This window comes from Tachypleus tridentatus, chromosome 11, assembly GCF_004210375.1.
Source record: "Tachypleus tridentatus isolate NWPU-2018 chromosome 11, ASM421037v1, whole genome shotgun sequence".
NCBI lineage: Eukaryota > Metazoa > Arthropoda > Merostomata > Xiphosura > Limulidae > Tachypleus > Tachypleus tridentatus.
In genome coordinates, this window is record NC_134835.1 from 50,035,463 (window position 1) to 50,048,854 (window position 13,392).

Genomic DNA, 13,392 nt, shown 5'->3' on the forward strand with positions numbered 1-13,392 from the left:
AAGAATCAGGGTACAAAATCAAATTATACAATACCTAGTTTATTGACTCCAAAAAAAGACAAGCACTGGTCACTTTTTCTAGAGTTAAATATGACTGGTGGCATAGGAAGGTAGAGAAGCCACACTGTTAAAATTATCATCCTCTTGTTAAGATCCCTTTTGAACAAGACATGATATGACAATTCTCAGGTGAATTAGGAGCCTGCATAAAAGTATCCAACTCCCAGCAAACTAAAGCTGTAACATACTCTACTGACAATTGTGAACTAGAAACCACTCTGACCAAAATAAGGTTAACTGATGTAAGAACAACAGTAACTGTAACATAAAACTCAAAATTCATTGCAACTAAGAGTGGAAGTAGAATATTCCACAAACAGTGGACTCCAAAGGATCAACTATTAGAAATAATGACACATAATGCTAACATATACAAACTAAAATTTCAGAGCACAAGAGTAACAAACATAAAAAGAAACAAGTCCCCCTCATACCAAAAAGAAAAGAAAGAAACAAGGAATTGATTGAAAATTCATAAAGGAAAGTACAAGCAAAAAACACATTTTAACACTGCAAGTTTCAATCAAGAAGTGAAGTTGGGCTAAGTTGCATAGAGAGTCAAGTGTGTTCTTAGCTGTGTTTCACCCAGTTGCATGCTATCACACAGGTGTTTCATGTGAAAACATATGAAGGTAGATGGAAGAATAAAAACTAGTGGCAAGCAAAAGTTTGCTCATATAAAAGATGATCAGAGAGGTAAAATGTTGTACTGGAAACCATGTAAAATAATTACAAAATAATTGTAAGACAAATACAGATATTTTCAATAACAACAACTGTTGAGAAATATTAAATGTACAAAAACAAATTTAAACAGATTCACAAACAAAAAATGAAGACACTAACTTAAGAGTTAACCTTTAAATTTTTACTTCTTTGTTTTTGTTGTTCCCTGATGAGATTACAATGCAATTCAATTTTTCTAGCTTTGGAATTAGATTAATAAGTAAATAGCAAAAAATCTTTACACAGATAAATTGTTGTTGAAATTGTTAATACCCACACAAAATCTTTGAATTAAATGCACCCTCAGGATAACTTCCATTTTAAGGCAAAATTTCTACTTGGAAATTAAATACCATTATAATAACACATCTTAAAAAATAGCTTACAAATTAATTTATTTTTCATTAATTGTTCACCTATAAACATTTTTGTATTACAAAAAAGCTATTAGAAATAAATACCATTTAATTTTTTACCTTGTTGATAGTTGCTTCTGTATGGCCTTCTTAGATTCAAATACTTCAATAGGAAAATGAGGCACTTCATAAGGTGCTGAAATCTCATTTCCCAACATATGCTCTTGGGTATGCTGTAGGATTGTCTCTGCTGCAAGCTTGTAGTCCGAATTTAAGCCATCATCCATTATAACCTTAGAAAAGTTATAAGCTGGAATTCCAATGATTGGAGAGTTGCTTCCTTTATAAACAAATAAAATAACATTCTTTTACACACTTCCTACCTCTTAATTACATTTTACAAAATATTACAACAAACAAGTAAAACTCCTTTACTGAAAAATAATTAAAATGTTTACCTTTTTGTATTATTCATTATTCCACCTTACTATTTAAAACATTAAAACAACTTTAATGACAATAATATCAGTCAAATATGTTTTCACAAAATAATGGCATTTCTGTAGCTTTACATACAAACATATTAGGTTAGAAATCCAAAGAACATGTTTAACATATTTAAACAAGTTATCTTGTGAATATATATATTTATTTATTCATTCCAAACAGCAATTACGTAATAAAAATAAAGCAATAAATGCATATAACTAGTTCCCACAAGTGTTTATAACTAACACAAAACAGTTTAGATGGTTTTGTTAGGCCGAGTGTAAAAATAAATATTATAAAATATTATTTTCTATACATGTCCATCATGTTAAAAACAGATTTTAGATAGCTACAAATGTCAATAATAAAAGTAAGCAAACTTTTAAATGCACTAATTATTTTATCATTATAATTTTATTACTAGTTTCCTCTCCTTTGGTAAACATTTTAAAATATTATTCACTTGATAATCTCTACTTAAGCATGCAATGCAACTAAAATTCCAAAATGATTAACTCTAGTAATTACAGATACTTGTAGTAAACACAAATAATTAGATGCTACATCTACAAATATACAAACTTATCTAATTTCAAATGTTACAGAATTAAAAAAAATTAATTATTGCTACTATTAATATACTCTAAAAGGTTCTACAATTACATACAATTCTCTTATCTTAAACCATAAAAGAAATACAAATACATTTAATAAAAAAAAGACCTGGTAAGAAAAAATTAACAAAGCTGAAAAAAAAGTTTACATTTATAAACTATTCATTTGGAGAATCTTTGCTTCAGTAAAAAAAAAGTTTTGTGTTTTAAGTCACCTTTAAATTTGGTTTATAATAATATACAAAATTATGTAATAAAAAGAAGCAACACAATAATTATGCAACATCAAAGAAAATAACATTACATTAAAACTTCACATTTATGTTTATAATTATCAGGTTCTTCATAGGTTAGTCCATCTTGTTAAAACTTTAATTTTCAGGTGTTATGCAATGTTTTTTAATAACTATATAGGTTCCTAATATATTTTAAAATATATTATTTTAAAAACACCAACATAAGGAACAGAAAAAACATTCCACAATGAATGCAAAGCCAAATAATGTATTTTAAAAACTGTAGGCACACAAATTAATAAAAAAAGAACTAAGAATTTGTAACAAAAATCAACAGCCAAACAATTTAATGGTAACTTCTGTCTTTCTCAGTTTTTAATGATGTGCTTTTAATCACATTTTTTGTTATGAGTCAGTATATTGGTACACATTATTTTTTGTCAGTAACTGACACATCTGTCTACTGTTATGTACAACAATGTGCAAATGCTTTGTATTGTAAATGTAAATGATAACCTATACTCAGTCAACAACCTAGATAAATATATATGAAAGTAACTTGATCCTCTTGAGTACATCAGTTACAACTGCATACATAATCATACCAAACATCAGTGCATATACATATAGAAGTGTTTAATTACATCTCTTCTACTGTACAGCTGTATGCTAAGACAGCAAAGCTATTATGATGAGAAATTCAAATAATACGAGAAAAAAACATTACAAAGTTACACTTCACCTTGTTTCCTTTTATATTTTACTAATGTATTCTCACAATACTACTTTTATTATCATTATTTGCTAACTTAACACATATGTACAATATGTTATGCATTTATACAAATAAGAAATTGATTTTGGTTGCTTAAATCCTAATTGCAGACATAACTTCAGCATATTACCTGATAGAAAACTTATGAAATGGTACTACAGTTATAGACTCAATTTTTTATTGGAGGATAAACCTTCCCTCATTGGAGGTGAAATTTTATGATGGAAAGTCTATTACGTATGTATATACAAATGCACTTATCAAATACATATGCATTCAAAATAGTAAAACTGAGCATACAGATTGAATACAAAAGTCATTGCAATCTTGTAACATAGAACTACTAGTCATGTCATTCTCAACCATTTATATCTAAGTAATTTCAATATATCTGCCATACTCAACTTCACAAATGTGTAATTCTTAAAGACCAAAAAGCTGATTTATTCTGTTAACACGTATTGACAAGAAAATTTTCTATGTTAGAATGATAAATCATCTTTTGATTATTTTACTCATTATTATTTCTTTTTAAACTGAATAATGAAATTCGTCTTCCATTAAAAACTCACCATTGTTGTCTTTAGCTTCAAATATCCGAGATTGGTATGACTCTTCCCTGTGGTAACAGGGTAAGAGAGAGAGACTATCTTCAGAGAGCATTTCTAATGACCAAAAACAATAACACTGAAATAAAACAATTGAGCAAAGTTCTAGCAACCATTTTGTGAAGGCATATTTGTCATATGCATTTCTTAAAATTCACAACCATGTTCTTGTCATCATCTCGTTACTTGAACATACATTTTACCAGAGTAGTAACCGAACACTAAATAATAAGCCTTCCGATATACTTAAGTTTTTAAGTGATTATATAAATCTAATATCCTGCTGTGGAAATAAATTATTATTCTGAATATTGGGATAGTTTTTAATAAATGCTTTCAACCCAGTTATTTTTGTATAATTACGGAACCTACCAACAGTCCTAGATATAAACGATCTTGTAACACCAACATGTTTTCATTTAATTAGACTCGCAACCTTTCGTTTTACATCTTCGTAGTGAGCGTTTACTAAACTACAAATCGAAACTCACAGTACAAATCTTTTTAAGTTTCGGTCTGTAGGTTAGTGAATGCTAACGAAGATTGTAAAGCGAAACTTGGATTGTCTGGTTCAACAAAAACATTTTGGTATTATAAGGTCGTTTATTTGTACTATTAATGTCTTCTATACACCAATATACACAACAGAAATGAAAAACATATCTTTCAGTTGTAGATTGAATCGACAAAACGTAAGGAGAACTCTTCTAAAGTTTTACCATATCCAATTAATATACCTACATAATTCAAAGCTGTAACTATCATACATGTATCAGACGAATATATTCGTTGTAATCGTTTGTTTACAGCACTTACAAACTCGCACAGTGTTGCACATGATATCTGTGAACGTTTGGTTGTGTAATACAATTTATATAGAATGAACAGTATTACGTCACATGCCATTACACTGATACGCGCGTTGGTAAATTCTGTGTACACGAATCTTACAACAACCTTGGGTAAAACAGCGTGTAGAAAGAACCACTATTACGAGTTACAAAAATGCATCGATAAAGTACGTCATAATAAGGTCAAACGTGTACTACGTGTTGAACTAGTCTTAATAATATTTTTTTCTTCTTTTCACTCAAGAACAAATTCACTTAATTAACACAATTTAACACGTGCAAATCTATGATTTGTAATTCTGAAGAAAAAACACACGAAGTTTTATACAATATTCTAAATTCAGAATTAAGAGATTATATAAATATATACATCAGAAGTCATTTCAAAATTAATTACCAAGTTTTCCCAAGTTAAAATATAATGCGTTCCATTTCTTATACGTAGCATTTATTTGGTATCACCACATATACCTGCTGCTAGACTCTATACGTGCTGAAAATGTAACAGCACATTTTAGTGTAATAGTTAGCCTAAATGAATTATAAAAAGAAGAAAAAAAAAGTCCTGCCATAACCTTGGGGAAATGGCAAGTCCACAAGGATGTAACAATGTACCAAATAAATCAAAAATATAACACGACAAAATTACATATATGAGCGCTGTCACGAGCTATGCTTTCCTTCTTATGGCGGTTATCTCAGGTAATTTGCTATAAAGAACAGCTCCTTTTCACGTTCACCATCTACTCTCAGTTACAACTGCAATTTACAGACATATGTAATACGAGTAGAAACCCATTACACCTTTCTAAACAGATAGCACTTTAGTCTTTCGTGTTAAAGTTTCTTTCGTAAGTGCATTAATGGTACAGTATTCCCAGTAGCGAAGAATAAAATGGTGCTTAGGAAGTTATTCTAACAAAAATCTACTAAAGATAACTCTAATTGATAATGATAGATATCTTGCGTGACACTGATACACTTATTGAACTACCTAGACCCAAGGTAATTTAATCTTGTTTTTTTTTTTTTTATATAAAACAATTTATAATTGAAAACTTAATTTATTGAACGTGGGCAATTCAACAACAGTTATAGTTACAATGGTGCACACATTAAACTTCTAAACGTCTCCTCTATAATGATTAAACACCTAACCACTACAGCTGTAATGATTACAGAAATGTTCATATATATATATTAATTATCTTTGTAACGTTGTTCTATCTATCGTTAGCAAGTTGTTGTTTTTAATAATATAGTGAAATTAATTCAACGTACAATTTACGTAACTAAGACAAATTAGTTATTTTTTAACGATTCTACGAGCTTTCTAAACTCTGGTAACTTCTATACTAAGTTCTCAAACCCGCTAACTGCAATACCGTCACATTAAAATAAACTTACTTGTACAATTTAACGGCTAATCAATCAAGTAATTGAAAACAAAACACTGAAACAAAAACTAACTACTTCACTCTATTGTCTAGGAACAACTCTATGCTTAACTGACATCCGACATCAATTTTTTAAGAGTTTTCTAGATCTACATTATTAAACTTTCCAATCAGGTGCATCTCACATCCGAATCAAAACAGTTTTCGGAACACAAGAGAAAACTACCACAAAACAAAACGGAGCTATCTCGGCACAACTGTGATGACTGGTCACCTTAAACAGTATTCAAATTCATAGCAAACGTCCAGAACGAAGAAAACTGATAACCTATTTTTACGTGGACTGTAATTTGAATTATTTTTATCAGATATTTTGAAAGAACCCGCCAACTGCAGAACAACGTTACAATAAATCTGATTAACAGTATCAGTTTCTATATTTGGGATTACAATGTTTTTTTCGTTTAAATATGATGTTTTACAAACATATACAGTAGTCACTTGTGCCAAGAGTCCATGTTTACTAATAAACGATAGTCTCTTTTTCATTTATTGGTGAATAAAGTTTATATCTAAACTATTTCTTTCAAACAGTGTAAAAACATATTCAACTTTATTAATTCTTGAAAGTTTACATTAATTTATTATTGCTAAATAAAATAAAATCTAGATTTAACATTAACTAAAAATTGAGCAAATCAACTGTTAATAATTTATTTGATTTTCAGTCGTAGATAATCCATTATATTCATATCATCTGTGAAAAACAACTTTATAAAAGACCCAACGGAAATCCAGAAATTAATTCTAATCAACCAAAGTAATATTTTTCACCAGCATTATCTTTAACCTCTCTCTTATATTAACATATATATGTTGGGCCCATGACGTGATAACATCTAACCAATAATGTTGCAAACCTACATAACCGAAAATGTTACGACTTCTACAATTACATAGTGGCGCCAGAAGAAGAAATGGTGATGAATCATTCGCACGACTTTTCTTACATTGTTATTCAAGCGACGAAATACTATCACATGACCTATGAAAACACTGTGGCGTGCGACCAAAACAACCTGTAGCACACACTACATATTAACAGGAGTGCAATTTCTAAACTATATTATACGTTCAGTAGATATGCTCTACTGGACTCTTACTAGCATACAATATCTCAACCCAATCTTTTAAGAAATACACGATATATAAAATCTACACTTTTGATTTGATATTTTCCTGTTTTTTTTCTTCGTGCCGAAATTGCGAAAACTTTACTTGGTAGAAACAAAACCTTTCACTGATTTGTTTTTTCAAATATACGCGCACATATGTGAATAGAGTTTCATAAAATATTTTGTCTCTTATTGTGTAGCTCAAATGACGAGTTATGCTGTTGAACAAAAAGCTTATTATGCATAACTTGAAGGAAACAAAGGATATATATGAAATGATATTTTATACACACACACACACCTCTGACTTCGAGTTACTAATGTACAAACTAAAAGTAACAGAGGTGGCAAAAGTCAATTTGTTTTTACAACAGCATTTTCAGGCAACATCCTGATAATGTTATAAGTAATTTGGATTAATTTAGGTTAAAAATAATATTATGATTAAAAATTAAATAAAAAGAGATTCAGGGACAGAAATGCAGAATTTCGACTTGAAATAATACGATTTCAATGCGTGTTAAACTTATTTCTTAAATATTTTAAAACGCAGGTTCAAGTACATTCAAAATATAAAATGGGATAAAACAGAAATGAACCAAATGTACGGAACGCAGACCTTACAACTGGACCTGTATTTTAAACTTCTTTGAAAATATGGTCATTAATTAGAGAACAGTGAATCACCTCATCTGAAACTGTGGAAAATAAAGTCTATTTATCCTGTGACACATTACCTATATGTCCCAACTACCAAAATCCTCCACCTTTTGCACCATTATCAGAGTCAGAAATATGAGATATTTACGTTTGTATACAATGGCATCTGAAGCGGCAGCTTCGCAACAATGGAATTGTGGATGTAAGAAGATACTGTAACAATGATTATTGATATTAAAATTATAGATATGAAATAGGTTTTGCTTATTTCACTTTTACCATTATATAACTATTTCTGCACATGAAATTATCTTGGTAAAATTTCTGCTTCAAGCTAATGATAAGCTAGATTTCGATTCTTAAGATCCATTTAATATTCCCAACAAGGTGTATAATAGTGTATCAAAGCCCAAGTTAAACAAAATGTCACTTAAAACTGTCATTTCATGTTTGGAAATAATGATTCACCAGTCTTTATATTTAGAAATATGATAAAACATTAACGTTGGTGAAACTAACACTCACTTTCTCCATTCAAATCTTTTCATAACATCACATTCTTAAGCATAAAGTAACTATCGTATACAATAACAAAGTTTGTTCTGGGTGATATTTCACTATTCATCATGTTTTAAACTTCATGTAACTAAAAGAGTACTTGTTAAATACACATCAAAATATTTTGAATGTAAATATACTCTTCAAAAAAAGAAACGCAAAAGGCAAAATTTGAGACAAATTGTTAACAAGTTTATTCCGGTAGTTCTGTATGACATGTGTGTAACTTTGCACATTCACTGCTGAACATCCAAAGTCTGCAAAGGCGAAGTCCACGCACACTAGTTGAAGTTTAACGTCACTCAACGTCAATAACAAGTATGCCCCCCCCCCGTGAGCATCAATTACTGCTTGGCATCTCGTGCCCATGCAAGCGATGAGATAACGAATCACATCCTGTGGAATGGCTGTCCACTCAGCCTGCAAAGCTGCTGCAAGCTGAGGTAGAGTCTGCGGTTGAGGTTGTCGCCGTCGCAGACATCGGTCCAACTCGTCCCAAAAATGTTCGATGGGGTTTAAATCTGGTGATCTGGAGGGCCAAGGAAGAACGTTGATGTTGTGGTGTCTCAAGAAGACAGTGGTGAGTCGGGCTGTGTGAGGACGGGCGTTGTCATGTTGAAAAACGTCGTTGACGTTCACCATGATGGGTTGCATATGGGGCCTAAGAATCTCGTCGACGTATCGTTGAGCCGTAAGATTCCCTCGAATGTGCAAAAGGTCTGTTCTGGCATTGTAGGCGATGGCAGCCCACATCATGACGCTGCCACCACCAAATCCGTCAACTTCCTGTACACAGTTTGCTGCAAAACGTTCACTCGGCGACGGTAAACACGGGTCCTTCCATCCTGCCTGCGAAGCATAAAACGTGATTCATCGCTGAACCAAACATGCCTCCATCGTCGATGAGGCCTACCCGATGTGCCCGAGTCCACTGCAGCCGTGCTTGACGATGTTGCTGGGTGAGGATGACGCCTCTGACTGAACGTCAAGGTCGGATTCCTGCATCTCTTAGACGGTTGCGTACGGTCTGATTGGAAATCCTACGCAGCCCTGGTATGGTTGAGGCAGTAGACGTCGCAGTGGTGGTCCTATCCCGAAGGTGACGTAACCGGATGTAGCGATCTTGTACGGGCGTGGTCACACGAGGTCTGCCAGATCGTGGACGGTCACGAGTTGATCCATGTTGTTGGTGACGATTCCATAGCCTAGTGATGGTACTTGGGTGGACATTCACAGCTCTGGCAACATCTGATCGCGATTCGCCTGCTTCCAATCGACCAATGGCGTTGTTGCGTTGTGCTTCAGTCAGTCTTGGCGTAACTGTATTGCGTGTCGGTGGCTTAACACTGAGCCATGGAAACCGAGAACCCGTCACTTTTATAGGGATTTTGCACATGTTGCACTTGCAGAACATGCAGATCTCTCAAACAAATTTATTGGACACGAATGCGTTTTGGCGAAAAATCCGATGTTTTCCTCCGTTTTCAAAGTGCACAACTTTTATTGTAATTTTGGTCTGACAATCAGTGCCTTAACACGTGTAACATCACATACCTTGAGCTTGTAACGTTATTACATATATTTCTCTTTAAAATAAAAAAATATCCCTTTTGCGTTTCTTGTTTTGGAGAGTACATGTAGGTTCTTTTTATTCCATTTCAAGAATTGCCTAATTACGAACATTAGTTTTCATGTTATCACAAGTGTTAAAGATCCTATAATTCCTGACTGAAGGTAGGGCAACAAACATTACTTGATTCTATTGCACCAATTTCAAATCCTTCAATTCACACCCTAAAGGATCAAGAACCCAACTGCGTTGTAACAGTATTAAAACAGATTAATATTTCGATTCTACATAATTTTACAAACACTTCTAATTCGCAGACGATTTTTTTTTTCTTTTAGAAAGGCATATAATTTAACTTTCGATGGACTGATGGAGGACACACATAAAGCAGTGCGGCATAATGGATTACGTCATCGGTTAAAGGAAATGGCTTTACCCCAGGGAATTATTCGCCTGCTATCCAACTTCCTGGGAAACAGAACATGCAAAGTAGACGTGAATGGGGCCCACTCAGGGTCCTTTTAACCCGAGGCAGGAGTCCCGCAGGTAGGGGTAGTTAGCCCTATATTATTTATCATGTATGTGAGTAATGTGCCACTGTCGGACCTAAATTTAGGTTTTGCATCACAATTTGCTGACGATGTGGCGGTCTGTAAAAGTACCCCCACTCCTTCGACTGCAGCAACAAATCTCCAACCAGTCCTAAATAATACAGAAGAATACTGCAAGAAATATAGAATAAAAATAAATATTCCGAAAACCCAAGTAATATTATTCAGCAGATTAAATAAACTGAAAAAAGATCCACCCAAGCTATACATGAGTGGATCACTTTTACTGACTGCTACTTCTGCAAAATTTCTAGGTTTAACTTATGATAAAAAAATTAACGTGGATACAGCAAACAAACAATATCTTGATACGAATCTGGAAAAGAGCAAATTACGCAAGTAGTTTATTAGGTAAAAACCAAGGAACATCACCAGACAATATAATAAAAATCTACAAAACATGCATCAGACCCATAATAGAATATGCATCTCCTGCCTGGAGAAACATATCACCCAAACAATTACAGAAACTACAAAGAATACAAAATTCAGTTTTAACTTCAGCCTATAAAAGTACCACGTAGCACTTCATCCACATTCATGCGAACATAGAAACAATATCTGAAAGACTCTTGCATAATTCACGAAAGTATTTTAATAATAATTAGCATGAAAATAACTTAATGAGTGATCTCGACAGATACTATGTGCATGATAAAAGTAGTCCTAAATGCATCTCTCCTTTTAATATATATTTAAGAAATATCAAACAAGCTGGTCACCACGCACTAGGCACTTAAAACTAGTTTTATTTTATCATTATTATTAGTATTTCCTATATATGGAAAAAGAAAGGGAAAACAAAGGAACGAAAGAAAGAAAACGAATAAAAATAAAATAAAATGAAAAAGGAAGAAAAAACTTTTCACGACCATACATGGCCACTGCCCTGAAATGGGCCTGAGTACGAAGTCATGCTCTGGCCCAAAGTTATACCAAATACCACATCCTAAGTATAGACGCCATCAAAGTACGGGATGGCGGAAGAGGTCTAGTACACCTGACCCTCCAGGGTATTCCACATAACTACCCAAATACCAACACAGAGAAAGCGACACACAAAGCAAAATGCACGTAAAAAGCTCAAATATTTATATAGAAAAACAAGAGAAAATAAACTTTTAATAACATATATTAAAATTTTACACAATATACAAAACGTGACAGGCTTTACTAAACCAATTTTATTCTGTTTTTTGTCAAACTGCAGACGTCAAACCTTTTTAACCTATTTCAATATCTCGCGTTTTCTGCTGCACTGCCAATACAGCTCGTTTACGTTTTGACATTTTGTTCTCAATAGTCAATAAACACACGACCCACAACCCTAAAAAACTAACTACAGATTAAGACAGTAAAGAGAAACGATGAAATATGGGGAAACCGCGGTGAAAGAAGGTCAAACATAAATGGTCAAAGTTACTTTCAAATCACGCTAAAAAAAAAGAAAGAAATAAAGAAAATGGAAGCGATGGAGATAAAAAGACTGAACAGTATAGATAATACAAAATAAAACCGCTAATGTTAGACGTCTCATAGCTTCTGCAAAACGTGTTATTCCACTTCATTGTTGATATTTTTTACACCTAACTCCAAAAAGAGATTAATACGTTTTGCCATATGTATCGATTTATGTAACGATAAAAACTGTGCCTTGAAATTAACATCGTAATCCCTACGAAATTTCGGCCCGGCATGGCCAGGTGGGTTAAGGCGTTCGACTCGTAATCTGAGGATCGTGAGTTCGAATCCCCGTCGCACCAAACATGCTCGCCCCTTTCAGCCATGGAGGCGTTATAATGTGACGGTCAATCCCACTATTCGTTGGTAAAAGAGTAGCTTAAAAGTTGGCAGTGGGTGGTGATGACTAGCTGCCTTCCCTCTAGTTTTACACTGCTAAATTACGGACGGCTAGCGTAGATAGCCCTTGAGTTGCTTTGCGCGAAATTCAAAAGCAAACAAACCTATAAAATTATTAGTAGCGTATGTGTTTTGGTGTTTATTTATCTGTTTATAAAATTGGTGTTTGTTTAGCCGTTTTATAGTTTTATTTAGACATTTTAAAATCGGAGATTTTGTTTTTAATAATGTAACGGGTATACCTATTTACCCAAAAGCCACCTGGATGGATCACCTGTTTTAACTCTCCCACTATAATACAGCAGTGTGTTGTCTGTGAATCAGTTATTTGATACTGAAATAACGTCACATAAGGGGCATTTAACGTTGCAAATTGCATTGTCAGTAACGAGAGTGTATGCAACCGATGACGAGAAAAGTGTCCCGCTCTGTAGACTACAACACAGGATAATACATGTACTTTAGAAATAAGAAAAAAATATTTGTTGCTCTTAATTTTGGTTTTATTCACTCTTGAAACAGTGCATTTTCAGGGACACTGTAGAAGTACATATAGAGTACTGTGTATTCTGACAGGCTTACTTCTCATATGGGAGTAATAACAGGTGTGGAACATAACTCTGTTTATATTAAAGCTTTGTAAAAGCAACTGATTAAATAACCATTTACGGTTTTTATTTGAAAAACTCCGATTTCATCATCATCTTTTTATTGGGAGCCCTGTTGGTGTTTATCAGTTAAAATCAAAACTCAGAAGCCCTAAGTAAAATATTACTACAGTTCATTCAAAGGCAATTTATCTAGTTTGAAATCAAGTATCTTGTTCATAAAGCTTTAAATAATATT

At 32.9% G+C, this 13,392-nt stretch overlaps 1 pseudogene across 1 annotated transcript in view; it reads right to left on the minus strand.

The window, feature by feature from the left end:
* Positions 1 to 13,392, minus strand: part of LOC143232123 (AMP deaminase 2-like) — a 108,244-nt pseudogene that overhangs the window by 66,181 nt on the left and 28,671 nt on the right. The window contains exons 2-3 of the transcript XR_013017386.1: positions 3,829 to 3,921; positions 1,263 to 1,482 (exon numbers count right to left, since the gene is read on the minus strand). The product of XR_013017386.1 is annotated as an AMP deaminase 2-like (transcript). The remainder of the gene's footprint in view (positions 1 to 1,262; positions 1,483 to 3,828; positions 3,922 to 13,392) is intronic.